Consider the following 15,572-nt stretch of genomic DNA (forward strand, 5'->3'; position numbering starts at 1 on the left):
ATATATATATATATATATATATATATATATATATATATACATGCATACATATACACATATACTGTATACACACACACATACTCTCACGTATGGTTTATCATTTGGTCAATGCATTCCACTCCCAATTAATAATAATAATAATAATAATAATAATAATAATAATAATAATAATAATAACTGTCAGATATACGCAATACTTTCATCTCTGTTTCCGTGACCTTCAGTTTATTTACCTTAATTATGTTAATCAAGTTATTACGATACAAATCTCATTATAAGTACAACGTGATTATCAGTATGAATAAAATATAAAGCAAAGGTTATCACATCACGAACAAGATTTGTTCATTTTTCTTTTTCGTGATTGGTTTATAATCAAAGTTAGTTGTTCTTTTTCATCATTGGTTTATAAACAAACTTAGTTGTTCTTTTTATGATTGGTTCATAAACAAAGTTAGTTGTTCTTTTTCATGATTGGTTTATAAAAATGTAGTTATTCTTTTTCCTAATTGTTTTACAAACGAAGTTAGTTGTTCTTTTTCAGGACTGGTTTATAAACGAAGCTAGTTGTTCTTTTTCATGATTAGTTTATCAACAAAGTTAGTTGTTCTTTTTATGATTGGTTTATAAACAAAGTTAGTTGTTCTTTTTCATGATTGGTTTATAAAAAAAGTAGTTATTCTTTTTCCCAGTTGTTTTATAAACGAAGTTAGTTGTTCTTTTTCATTATTGGTTTATAAACGAAGTTCGTTTTTCTTTTTCCTGATTGGTTTATAAACAAAGTTAGCTGTTATTTTTCATGCTTGTTCTATAAACGAAGTTAGTTTTTTCATGACTTGTTTATAAACAAAGTTAGTTGTTCTTTTTCTTGATTGATTTATAAGCGAAGGTAGTTGTTCTTTTTCATGACTGGTGTATAAACAAAGTTGTTCTTTTTCATGATTGGTTTATAAAAAAATTTATTTGTTCTTTTTCATGATTGGTATGTAAAATTAATTGTTCTTTTCGTGATTGGTTTATAAACAGTTGTTCTTTTTTATGATTGGTTTATAAACAGAGTTTTTCTTTTTCATGATTGGTTTATAAACAAAGTTTTTCTTTTTCATGATTGGTTTACAAACAAATTTAGGTGTTATTTTTCATGATTGGTATATAAAGTTAACTGCTTTTTTTCGTGATTGGTTTATAAACAAAGTTGTTCTTTTTCATGATTGTTTTATAAACAAAGTTGTTGTTTTTCATGATTGTTTATAAACAAAGTTCCTTTTTCATGATTGGTATATAAAGTTAATTGTTCTTTTTCGCGATTGCTTTATAAACAAAGTTGTTCCTTTTTCATGATAGGTTTATAAACGAAGTTACTTGTTTGCTGAATGTTGGATTGTGACTATTGTTGCGAATTAGATTGTTTTGATAAACGTTTACTTGCTTCGTCATAGGTAATTAGCGCATATCACAGCGTCTTTCACATTGTTATTAGCGACCTTTTATTTCAGTGTGCCAATCCTTGCATTCTTTATGGTTTTTCGATCCGTATCTTTGAAGCGAGACGGTGAAAAGTAAGATTTTGTCTTATATCGATAGTGATATTGCCAAGAATTAGAAAAAAAAAAAAAAATTCTTGCATGTTGTAATGTTCCACGCGACTGTGTAGGAGGACGAAGTGAAGGATTCCATAAAGGATGATTCCTGATGTCCTGTGGCCAATTTGCTCGTCAGCATCTGTATTCAGGACTCCACTGATTAAATTGAATTTTGTTTTAGTTTTCTGTAAAAGGAAACTTGTTCCGGCTTTGTCTGTCCGTCCGCACTTTAGCTGTCCGCACTTTTTTCTGTCCGTACTTTTTCTGTCCGCCCTTAGATTTTAAAAACTTCTGAGGTTAGAGGGCTGCAAATTGGTATGTTGATCATCCACCCTCCAATCATCAAACATAACAAATTGCAGTCCTCTAACGTCAGTAATTTTTAAGATCTGAGGTCGGACAGAAAAAAGTGCGGACAGCATAAAGTGCGGACGGACCGACAAAGCCGGCACAATAGTTTTCTTTTACAGAAAACTAAAACGAAATTTAGCCTCAGTAGGTTTTATATTAGGGTTAAATTTATCCATAATCGTGCTTCTGGCAACGATATAGGATAGGCCACCGCCGGACTATGGTTAAAGATTCATGGGCCGCGACCTCACACAGTATTATACCTAGACGACCGAAAGATAGATCTGTTTTCGGTGGCCTTGATAATACACTATACAGGAAACTCGATTGCTTCGAAGAAACTTCGGAGCATTTTTTTATTTGTTTGTTCAGTCTGTATGGTAGGGGTTTCATTTTTTTTTTTACTCAAGAACTGACAAGATAATGACTTCGTACGTCTTTCTCATCTCTTGAGTATATGCATTAGGAAGAGTGTATAACGCTTCAAGTCACAACTGAGTTACCTTTCTGCATTCGCTAAACATTAAAGAATTTAACCAGACATTGCTCGCAGGCTGAAACGTGGATTAAACAGTCTATATGAAGACTCAACTGTGAACAAAGCAAACAATGGCAGCGTAGTCGAAGCTGGCATTATTGCCTTTAGAGAGGCCTGAAGTGTTTCATCATTGTTTCTCTCTATTTTTCATTACAAGTCGCGTGGAATTCCAATCACGCCCATTAATCCGCGGACGCTAACTAAAATGGTAATGGCTGGAATTTACATTCCTAATTACGTCGACGGGCTGTGGAATTGTGTTCCACTCTGCTTTCTGTGATAGATTAATAGATAGGTAGGACTGTATTTCTTTATATTTTTTACATATTTAGGGTTAAAGGATGAGAATGCATGAGTGTGTAAGGAAGATGAAAGATCGAGAAAACACGGGTTAAAGAGAGAGAGAGAGAGAGAGAGAGAGAGAGAGATAAATTGAGAAGGAAAGAGAGAGAGAGAGAGAGGAGACGTTTAAAATTGAGAGAGAGAGAGAGAGAAAGAATGTCGATAAATTGAGAGAGTGGGAGAGAGATCTGCTTATTAATTGAGATATAGAGAGGGAGTGAATGAGATATTTTTTATAAACAGAGAGAGAGAGAGAGAGAGAGAGAGAATGCTGATAATGATGATAAATTTACAGCACAGTTCTCTAATGTTACCAATCAAGGTATAATATAATCATGTCCTCTAATGAACTTGCGGTGCAATCATTCGACAAGTGAAACACTTAACCGCAATACTGGCGTAATGCGCTGAGCTGACGTCATTACGCCCACGATCCTATCAAGTTTTCCTTTGGAAGTTAACCACCTTCTGATTTCAGCCGGCCGCTTTGATCTAATATTTGGTTTGGACGCTTTGATAAAAAGAGAAGATTTTGATCTAGGTATTCCCTTTAATGTTTTCCATCCGTCTTCGATTCGTCTGAAGTGTCTGTCGAATTTCGTCAGTTTTTTAATTTTTTAATTTTTTTGCTTGGTTTACAAGCCGGTGAATGCAAGAGAACTAAAAGAAAAGACAATTTATGTTTATTTGTTTTGCTTGGTGCAGGAAAATAAGAAAAAAAATATTTAATTATAAATTTTTATTTGTTTCCAAACCAGTGAATACAAGAAAAAAATGTATAATTTTTTCAGTTTGAAAAAAAAATTGTGCTTGATTTCCAAACCGAACCTGTGAATGCAGGAAAAGGAGGCAAATATAATTTTTAAAGTGTTTAAAATTTTTTTTTCTTGGTTTCCAAACTGCTGAACGCAAGAAAAAAAAAACTCAATTTTTTTTCCAAGCAGTGGTACTGTTTCTTTATTTCGACAACAAATGAATATATTGTTTCAGTTTGTTTTTAAAAGATTAAAATTAATTTTTTTCAAATCGAATAGTTATATTTGAATTTATATGAATTCCATATTTTAGATCCACTATTCCCAGACGGTGTATAATTAATTTTTTTCCCAATCAGAAAAGATATATTTGAATTTATTTTAGATCTTCTAATCACGGACGATGTTATGAGAGTTTGCGTCTTCTTGAAAGGTGTTGGAAAATGCCAAAATATTTTCTCCTAGGGTCTTTTCAGAGATATTCGGGGGCAAGGAATCAAAATGCTCCGGTGATTCTGAAGATGAAGGAAATAGAGATTTGGGTCTTTTACACTTGAGTGTCCGTGACGAGGTCGGGATGGGAAATGAGTTGAATGAGAGTTGAATAAGCATTTTAGTTTCGTGTTACTGTGTTTAATTGTGGAATAATGATAAATTATTTGAAAAATAATCAGCATTTAGCTTTCATCATTAAGGAGTTTATGTAATGTGATGATTGTAATTTGTTTTTGTCTGAGAGAGAATAAATGTTATGAAATTGCTTATTTTCTAAAATTGGCTAAGGGTGACAAATAAATTATGGAATTATGATAAATTATTTGAAATATAAGCAATATTTAGCTTTCATCATTGAGATGAGTTTATGTAATGCGATGATTGTAATTTGTCCTTGTCTGAGAGAATTTTTTATTTCCGAGAATTGAATAAGATAGGCAACGAAACTACTTATTTAAAATTAAAATTGTTATTGGTCTGCTTTAAGGAGCGTTATGTTCGTTGGCAACCTTCGTATTAATTGTTAATTGATTTCAAATAATCTTGAATCGATGGACAATGTTAATAGATTGTGACTCATTCGCTTGGTCTGCAAACGGTAGAATAAGTTTTTTAGACAATATATTTAATTTCAGATCCTTTAATAGTTTTAATAACTTAGTTGTGTTGTAGTTATTATGATAACATTTTTCATTCATAGATGTGTGATGACGGATCATACCGTAGAATTCTGTCTCTAATTTGTGACCGAAATCTATAATTATATTAAATCGAGGACAGACAGAAGATAACAAATAACCTTTTACTTGAAATTCGTAACTTCTTAAATAATAAACTTCACGTTTCATAATTCCCTAATATTCTCTCCAGCACCGAAATATTACTTCGTCTCCTGAGTAAGCATCCATCAGCGAGCAAAGTTTGTTCGTCATCCATTAAAATCGAGTTTGTCCGGGCCAGAACGCATCTGTTAAAAGTTTTTTCCCCATGAGACCCTCTGATTGTTTACAAATGCCATAAAAAAGTTTCAGGTTACATGAGCGTAGTTTTAGACGAAAAAATGAAAGTTTTTCTTTTTGGTGAATATGTGAGTAGTAGAATCCTTCATCAGGTTGAGAGAAGAAGATTAAAGCTTTCGCGTTGTCGACACAAGTTCATCTCGACTGTCATTCATCTTCCGTTAAAAATTAGAATCGAGATTAAGTGGGTAAGCGCTGTTGTGCCGTGTGCTGACATTTACAAGACTGGAGATGTGAGATTACTGTGTGGATTCAAATGTTTTTTTTTTTACGCTTAGTTCCATTTTTATGTTTTTTATTTTTCAGAATTTTCCAGTCATGTAGACACAGTATTAGTGTCGCGCTGAATTTGTCATAGTGTTTTACAGCAATGAAATTCTTCCTGATTGTCGTGAATGGTTGAGAAAAAGCAAAATAAAGTTGGCTTTCTACATTGGCTTTTTCTTAACAACTTGATGTTTTACCTGTCTTCTTTTCATTTTATTTTCTCAACCGAAGACTTTGCGATGGGAATTTCTTATCAGAGGATATATTATCAACAGTGTCTCCCATTTTAAACCCTAGTGATGATTATTAACTTATCTAGTTGAGTTCTGGCCTCGCACAGTATCTAAGATTATACTAACGTTAATAATTAGATTTTTGCTTATTTTTCACGAGATTGAAATAAAGTCATTCGTTAATATCATTTGGTGTACCGTGAAGTCCATGGAATTACATAAGTTACTGAGTTACTAGAGAGTCTTCTTGAAGTGTCTTGAATTATAGTTATGCCAATTTGAAGTCGAACTTGATGTTAAGACTGAAATGAGAAGCATTCCGTAAGAGTTCCTTGTCGCGTTACTTGAATTTTTAAAGGGTAGGAACGTTCCACGATATATAAAAATAAAATTTATAAGATAAGGGAGGACGTTGAATAGGGTGAAAATAAAGGAAAATAGTCTACTCTTATTTTATGGTACTTTTAATGTGTTTCACTCTTGTCCTTTATTCCCCTCACTTCTGCCCAATATTCCAACCCGTTATCTGAGCGGCTGCTCTTTTTCTGTCCCGTTTAGCCAACTCGATCAAAGACACTTCAGTGATCCCTAAGTGACTCCTATGAAGGATCCTTCTCTAGGACACTTGAAGGACTGCCGTTCACGGAGTCCTCCGAAATGTCTGGTAAGATAAGGCCTGCCCTTTGAAGTCTCATTATCATATGGAGGTGACCTCGAGGTCGTCCTCCTCTTCCTCCTTTTCCCTTTCCTTCTCCTCCTCCTTTTCCCTTTCCTCCTCCTCCTCCTCCTCCTCCTCCTCCTCCTCCTCCTCCTCCTCCTCCTTTTCCCCTCTCCATCCTCTCTCCTGCTCTTCCTCCCTCTCCTCTCCTTCCACCCTCCTGCTCTTCCCCCTCCCCCTCCCCTCGTCGTCGTCGTCGTCGTCGTTCTCCTCCTCCTCCTCCTCCTCCTCCTCCTCCTCCTCCTCCTCCTCCTCCTCCTCCTCCTCCTTCTCCTCCTCCTTCTCCTCCTCCTCCTCCTCCTCCTCCTCTTACTTTTCCTCCTCCTCCTCCTTTTACTTTTCCTCCTCCTCCTCCTGCTCCTCCTCCTCCTCCTCCTCCTTTTACTTTTCCTCCTCCTCCTCCTCCTCCTCCTTTTAGTTTTCCTCCTCCTCCTCCTCTTCCTCTTCCTCCTCCTCCTTTTACGCCTCCTCCTTCTCCTCCTCCTCCTCCTCCTCCTCCTCCTCCTCCTCCTCCTCCTCCCTCCTCCTCCTCCTCCTCCGCTCATCTCTTTAATTCGTCTGTGCTCTTAACGCGGGTCCCAATTTCTCTCCCGATGGGCCCAGCTGATAGCAGCGAGCAACCTCAACATTGATTGGTTTATCAGCAAAGGCCATCGACATTCGATACCTGGGACTCCATATGCTTAATTCTTCTGATGTCTTTTGAATTAAGTGTTCTTTTCATATTCTTTCTTGCATTCCTCTTTAAACTGAATTAGGGTCATTGTAGTTTCAATATGGCTTGCTCTCCTCCTGTGCTTTAATTTATCAACGGTTTGTGAAATCTTGGACTCTTTAAAACTTCAAAATGGGATGGCAATTGGGGAATAACATTATGGTTTCATTGTCAGTTTTTTCTTAGAAATATTCTTAGCTCTAACGTAGCATGAACTCGGATGGGGTTAAACTTGATGGACAACATTTCCTGTATTTCGTATTGTTCCTTATTGTTATTTATATTTCAGGACGTTATTGTCCTCGAAATATTAATGCTTGGCACTTAATGTCTCGAAGAAATGGAGCCGGTTGCATTTATTATATTTATTAAAATAACCACGTTTCTTTCCTGTCCATTTAGTAAAATTTGCAGTAATTTCCGTATTTTATCTTTGTGTTCATCAAATCTCTTCTTGTGGGCGTGTAACTGTGGAAGAAAAAATGTCATCTAGACCCTTATTAGGTCAAATTCATTTTAATCTGCCGGAAATAAAAGTACAAAGGATTCATGTGGATTATTTTGCAAGATTAGGTGTAATGTAAAGAATTTTTGAATAAGTTGATGGACTTAATAAGCAAGAGAAAACTTAAAAAGTTTCGAGCAAAAATCATATGACGACCATCCCCAGAGCGTAACTTGACGTGGGCCAACAAGGATTTCGCTTTACTAAATTCAAGACTGCATTCATTCATCAAAGGCACAAGTAAAAGGAAAGACGAATGCCGTCATCTTAGGAGGGTCCATCTCTCTCTCTCTCTCTCTCTCTCTCTCTCTCTCTCTCTCTCTCTCAATTTATCTGCTGTTAAAAACTCTCTCTCTCTCTCTCTCTTGATTTATCTGCTGATGAAAACTCTCTCTCTCTCTCTCTCTCTCTCTCTCTCTCTCTCTCTCTCTCTCTCTCTCTCTCTCTCTGCAGTTACAGCTAAAAAAAAATCTTGTGATCGTATCACTTTCAAAGCGAACTGTAAGCTTTGGAAAGGAAGTCGCATTAAATTAGGTTGAAAAGTTAACGAGAGAGAGAGAGAGAGAGAGAGAGAGAGAGAGAGAGAGAGAGAGGGGGAGAGAGAGAGAGAGAGAGAGAGAGACCCCAAAAAGGAACTAGAAGCGCGTTGGTGTCGGTTTCCTGAACTAAGTCTGTTTGTTCGGCCGGAGGTACTTCATTAACGAACAAACATAGTAAAGTCTTGCTCATCTTTTTATACTTCAGACATGTTGAGAAGAGTCCACAAACTACCCTTTTGAGAGAGTTTGTGTGTGCTTGTGTAGAGCCGGAGTCAGTCTCAGCTTATCGAAAAGAGGCAAGCAACAAACAGGGGAAGCAGATGCGCCAGGAATTTATTGCGACGCCGCTAGTGAGTTTCGTCACTCTTTGCTTCGCGAAGTTCATTTGAACGTGGGTTTTATTTGAGCATTTTTCATTAACTTTCATGAAAAGTAAAGCAGTTTCATATAAAGTGAGAATAACGGGGATATACCCGACTACTATCCATTTCAGGGACTGCGAGCCATCATTTTCCTCAAATATCTTTCAAACTGGTTATTTGATCGAAATGGTACTTCGACGCAGTGTACAAGACACGTCCCGCTAATTTTTGGCAATATAGTGCATTGTCAAATGGTTTCATTTAAGGCGTTTACTCTTGACATACATGGTGTTGCCAGGAATCGCCAAACTATGCATTCGAACGTCCTTTATCCCCATTCCGTCCCACCCTCTCCCTTCCCCTCCTCATCCCTCCCTCAACCCACTTTCCTGACCTCCCCGTCTCCGTCCCCCCTTTCCTATCTATGGGGGATAGCGGACGTTCGTTTGCATAGATTAGTCCTGCTGACTCGTGCGACTTTGCCTTTAAAAGTCAAGAGTAAACGCCGTAACTAACACCATTTGACAACGCACTGTATTACCAAAAATTAGCGGGAGGTGTCTTGTACACTGGGTCAAAATACCATTTCGATCGAATAATTAGTTTGAAAGATATTTGAGAAAAACGATGATTCTTGGTCCCTGAAATGGATAGTTGGAGCAATGTTCGTCACTTTGCTTTGGGAAGTTGATCTGAACTTCTGTGATTTTTCGAGATTTTTTTTCCTGAACTTTTATGAAAAATAAATCTCGCTCATATAAAGGAAGAATAAAAGGAGAATATTTCCAACTAGAAGTAATGATCTCTATGTTGTTTCTCAACTTGGGCAATGAAACAGCAAAAAAGAAAAGTCTTTGGTATTGATGTTTTGTGAAGAGCAGTACTCTTTTTGTAAAGGTGATTGCCATCGTTTCCAATACTGCCTGTGAGGAGTTATATTATGGTTACACGTGTCTCCTGAACAAGCTTAATTTATCAGAAGTATCAGTTTATGGAATTTATTTCATATGAGGAAGTTTGCCGAAGTTACTCGTGAGATCTGAATAAGCTTAATTTATCTTAGGTATCGATTTGTGAAGTTTATGTCATATTGCATATATGGAAGTTTGCGGAAGTTGCTCGTGAGTTCTGAATAAGCTTAATGTATCAAAGGTATCAATTTAAGTTTATTTCATATTGCACGTTAGAAAGTTTGCCAAGTTGATCGTGAGTTCTGGATAAGCCTAATTTAAAAAAGGTATCAATTTATGAAGTTTATTTCATATCAGGAAGTTTGCTAAAGTTGTTGTCGAGTTCTGAATAAGCTTGATTTATCGAACGTATCAATTTGTGAAGTTTATTTCATATCAGGAAGTTTGCTAAAGATGTGTGAGATCTGAGCAAGCTTAATTTATCAAGGTTATATCTGTAGAGTGAGGTGAGCACTACATCTTGAAAATGAACCAGAATGGTTCAGAGTAAGTCGAAACATGGCCTTACCCTTTCGAGTCGGAATTGACACCTCTCCTGTAAATATTCGTAATAAATTGCGCTGGGAGTCTTCTTATTTTGCGATTTACCCCGCATTCTCCTGCAATATATTTTATTTTGCCAGTCAATAAATTATTCCAGACTGCGTCTTCTTCCTCCTCTGAAAGCAACGGTCATAAATTTTCCTCGAGTGAGGGACAAGCAATACAGTGGGGGAAAGGATGTTTCAGTCTTTCGGTATATTGTCTATCAATACTAAATTGGTCTCCGTCAGTTCACTTCATGCGGTGCACTGTAGGCATTATTTAAGGTTCTTTGCAGCGTGCCTTCGACCCCTAGCTGCAACCCTTTCACTCCTTTTACTGTACCTCCTTTCGTATTCTCTTTCTTCCATCTTCCTTTCCACCCTCTCCTAACAGTTGATTCATAGTGCAGCTGCGAGGTTTTCCTCCTGTTACACCTTTCAAACCTTTTTACTGTCAATTTCCGTTTCAGCGCTGAATGACCTCATAGATCCCAGTGCTTTGGCCTTTGGCCGAAATTCTGCATTCAATTCAGTAATTCTATATTCAATTCATTTCAATACTAAATCGGTAAATACATTATGTCGAAGTTATAAGATATTACGAAGGAGAAAAAATACCGAAGAACGTATGATTTTAATCCTGCAGTTTAATTAAACCTATAGAGAGTATCTGCTGATGATTTGTTTAAATCTCCACACTTTTTTTCTGATGATTTAATTAAACTTTTCATTACGTTTTCCACGGTTGAACAGTTATTATTTGTTAGAATCTGATTAAATATCAAGTTAATCGACAACCAGTCACATCAGCAGCATACATAATTTATTTTCCTACGTCCTGATTGTATTGAAGTATCTCATTTAGTAATCGACTGTATTGCGAAATATATATTTCCATAGCATTAAAAGGTTTTAGAATATATATATATATATATATATATATATATATATATATATATATATATATATATATATATATATATTATATATTATATTGTATATACACACACACACATACACACGGAGCATGTATATAGATTTTCATTTAAGTCAGAGGACTCTGCAACTGTTGTTGATATCTTGCAGGAAATAAAAAAAGACTGGGTGTTGTTTATATAATAAAGTTGGACTAGACAATATTTTTCGCTAGGGAACTAATCATTATCATACTTAATTTACTCCATTATTGCCCTCCATTGGTAATGGGATCTCAGAAGGTTTCACTTTTTCCTTCGACAAATGCTACTAATCCTTTCTCGCTTACGTATTTGGAATGATGAATATATGACATCTTTATAAGACAATTCATTGTTTTGTTTTAACTGACAATTTTAATTATACATTCTTTATACGCTTGTATTTCGCTTCAAAATCTGTTTGCTATTTCAAAACATCTCTAAACAAAAATAAAATGAGAGAGATTCTTCATTCGAAATCTGATTCAGATCAACATGACATGGTGCTGTTATCGTACGAGTAAAAGATCTGAGAACTTTAACCTTAAACATGATCAGGATAGCAGACTTTTAATGAAAACATGTACTTTAATTTATATTTTCCTTTATAACCCACAAAACTGTTAACGATATCTTTGCGACCTTACATTCTGGTCGTGTTGGCGGATCAAGTCAGAATTTGCACTTCGTAACCTTGCTTGGTCAAGTCTCCGTAACCTGGAGAGAGAGAGAGAGAGAGAGAGAGAGAGAGAGAGAGAGAGAGAGAGAGAGAGAGAAACCGGGTTTTATAGTCACTAAAGCCCTTTTTTATTACATGTATCTTCTGCAAGATTATCGTAGTACTAGGGCAATTATCAAAGGTGCATTTTGTTTCCGATTATTGCACGTTCCTTAGTGATAATTTTTTTGCCTTCAGCCGTTTTCTAGAAATTAATTTGTTGATACTATTTTAATGTTTTTTTGTTTGTTAGTGATAAGTCCTTTGCCATCTTCAACCGTTTTCTAGAAATTAATTTGTTGGTACTATTTTAATGTTTTTATTTTTTTTTTGTTAGTGATAAGTCCTTTCCATCTTCAACCGTTTTCTAGAAATGAATATTAGCTGATACTATTGCAGTGTTTTAATTTTTTTTGTTAGTGATAATCCTTTGCCTTCTTCAACCGTTTTCTAAAAATGAATATTTGTTGATACTATTGTAATTTTTTTTTGTTAGTGATAAGTCCTTTGTCTTCTTCAACCGCTTTCCAAAACGAATCACTATCGTAAAGGTTTTTGTTTATGGATCTTGATTTGCAAACACAGTACTGAATTGTGAATTCCAAATTAAGTGGGCCTTAGGCCACAGGGTTAGCCAGTGTCCCTAAATTAAAACTGAGCTTGTAGGCGTTTGTCTTCCCGAATTAATATACTGAAATAGCAGCATGTAGATATGGGCTTGATGGAATGTCGGAAATAACTTGAAAACCGTAGATCAAGGATGTCTGGGAAGCCGTCTTTGATATTGATGGCTGTCGTGGTATAGACAGAGGTCGCATTACGTCCAGAATCATTGGGCTTTGCATTCTGTAAGTTGCAAGTCTCGCTTTAAAATACAGCTTACTGGTTAGGGCACATCTCATTTAAGCGAATTGCGCTGATAAGGTATAGGCTGTTACAGATACAAACATTTAGGATTTAAAAATAAAATATATTCTATTACTGATCGCTACTACTGCTAATAATTTTCATGAACAGAATCTCCCTATGGAATGAAAAAGCATTCTACTACTGATCACCACTAGCAATAATGATTATCATGACAAGAATCTCCACCGTATGGAATAAAAAGAGGAGTCATTAAAATGTAAAAAAAAAAAAAAAATGACGAAAAGCTGTAACCTTTAACGAAAGAACACCATGCTGCAGCTACGATCCAGATTTTGATGTCACAAAATAATAAATAAATAAATAAATAAAAACGGTTTTCGTGGCTTTATTTTGCGTCTGAATTGGATTTACATCTAGTCGGAATCGCTTCTAACTAATCCTAATCCGCTTTGAACCTCGCTTTTAATGAAACCTGCTCGTCCGGCGCTTATATATAACTCGATAGGTTGAAGAGGATGGCATACTAATAGCGGCTGAGTTGTCCGTAATTGGCCAGGGTATTTATAGGTACGTAATTACTTGACCGAGGAACATTTTCCAGAGTTTGCGTTTGGGAGGAAATTGAATTACTGAGCGGAATGTTCGTTATGATAAGTACCCTTTTGTAATGGAATTGATGGATTGATTGGTAGATTAAATTACCTGGCATTGCAACTGTCGAAATTGCTGTGACCAATTAATAGTAGAGAAGCAAGGAATATCCCATGCTTACTCTTACTGTATTAACTCTGAGATTTTGTTGTTGCAGTGGATTTTCGTTAGTAAGTTTTCCTCTAGATCAACAAACAACTTTTGGAACTTTGTCTTCCTTTAATGGAGTGAAAGGAAGTCACTCATTGTTTCACTGAATTAATAATGACTTGCTAAAATGATTTTGATTTGATATTGTCAAGGCTCAAGTTAAATCCAAAAAATTATTACATATATCCCAAATAAAATAAGAGGTTGTATAGAAAAAAACCACAAAATTTACATTTAATTAAACAAAACTTTGCAAAGCAAAATCTTACCACTTAATTAACATTACCAATACAGTAAGTAATCAAAATATTGTGCCCAATACCAAATCCAAAATATCATACGGTGTACCAATTATTACTCGCAACGATTAGAGAAGTTCTCCATAAGCGCTAACGAGGCAGGAGGTGGGACGAGACACACAGCTAAGCTCTTCGTTGTAGTGCAGCAGATAATTGCATATTTCATAAGAATCGTTCAGATAGTGAAACAAGCATGAAATTTTGCACAAGTGCTCTTTAAAGTTCCCTCTATCAGAAAAGGGCGCTGGCCACGCAAAAAATTTAATATGGCGGCCAAATTCCAAGATGGCGGCCAGTATCGACAGATTTTGGCTAATTTTTCACTAGAATGGCATGTATTTGCTTCTAGCAATATGGTAAAGCTCTTCCATACTATTTCTTGTGAATATTATGTTTCTGTAGCTTCCCAGTACAGTTTACCTTTAAATATGGGGGCTATATGGCTGCCAAGAAAAGGTAGAAACAATAATTATAATGAGAAATAATGCCCGTTCAACAATTATCGTTTTAAGCATGGATCTTGGTTTCTGTGGTTTTAGATCCTAATGAGGCCATCTCTTTCGAATAACTCATCAATTTTGAAGGAAAATTAATAAATGTAAAAGAGTGTATGTCTGCACACAACCGGGGCACACTGGTGACATCGCTGCTGTGTAACTCAGCATGGGGTTCAGTGCCAGCTAATCCAGCTTTACTAATCCTGTAGTCTTAGACTAGTAGTTGTAGTATAGTTTAGTTTAGTGTCCCAAATGCTTTCTAACAGCCCCAGACCAGCTATAGTTAGATAGCCGCACCTGAATAGACAGGATGTGCCAGCGCGGGAGAGCCGAGCCAAGGGTATGGGGGCTGTACATGATGGTTCATGTACTTACCCGGATGGTGTACAGATCACACGGGACTTAAATGGCACTGGATGAATGATCGGGCTAGGTGTAGGGAGACCGAACCTAGTTGAATCCCATACAGGAATGTGTGCTTTGTTTAAGGTGGTAAAAGGATAACCCCGGCCTTAATCAAAAGTGAAATCATGGCAGAATGTGATGCCAATCCAATATTGAGCAGTAGAAAAACAAACTGGAGTTTGTGTTGTCTTTGTCAGAAGGACAAAAGAGGTGAGCACTTGACATCACCTCCAAGTCATCATGTCCTAGACCATGATGGGTACACAATGCTGGCAAGGAACATTCCCATGTTCAGTGAAATTAATGAAATGCCACTGATAATGGATCCAGCAAGGCTGGATGAAGGTGATGGCATAGAGGCCACTCTCAGGAAAAATGCAGCAAAATACCATGTGAACTGTCGCTTGTTGTTTAACAACACTAAACTGGACCGTGCAAGAAAGCGACAATCCAATGACCAGACCAGCAACACTGAGACTAGTCGTGCAAAACTGCGCCGAACCAGTCATGACAATGAAGTTTGCATTTTCTGTGAGAAAGTGGCACCTGCATCTGATCTCAGACAGGCTAGTACTAAGGGCCTTGACTTGAAATTGCGTGAATGTGCAGAGATACTTAGTGATGGCAAGCTCCTTGCTAAGTTGACTGGTGGGGATGTCATTGCACAGGAGTTTAAGTATCACCATGCCTGTCTTTGTGCCCTCTGCAACAGAAAAAGGTCCTACCTGAGGAGCCTTGAGAAAGACCAAGGTAGCACTGAGTCAGAATCAGATGTGTATCCACTAGTTCTGTCAGAACTGATGACATACATTGTTGAAAACAACCTTTGTTCAGATGATCCAGTCACATTTCGGCTGGCAGATATTTGCCACCTCTACCAACAACGTCTGGAACAATTAGGTGTAGAGTCACCAAGTGTAAATTCCACGAGACTCAAAGACAAACTTCTGGCAGAAATTCCAGAACTTGAGGCTCATAAATCTGGCAGAGATGTATTACTTGCATTTCAAAAGGATGTGGGAAAAGCACTTGCTCAATCATCTGATCTTTCAGAGGCAGTTATCATTGCTAAAGCAGCAAATATTCTCAGAAAGTCTATACTTGATCAT

Source organism: Macrobrachium rosenbergii, chromosome 6, assembly GCF_040412425.1.
Source record: "Macrobrachium rosenbergii isolate ZJJX-2024 chromosome 6, ASM4041242v1, whole genome shotgun sequence".
NCBI lineage: Eukaryota > Metazoa > Arthropoda > Malacostraca > Decapoda > Palaemonidae > Macrobrachium > Macrobrachium rosenbergii.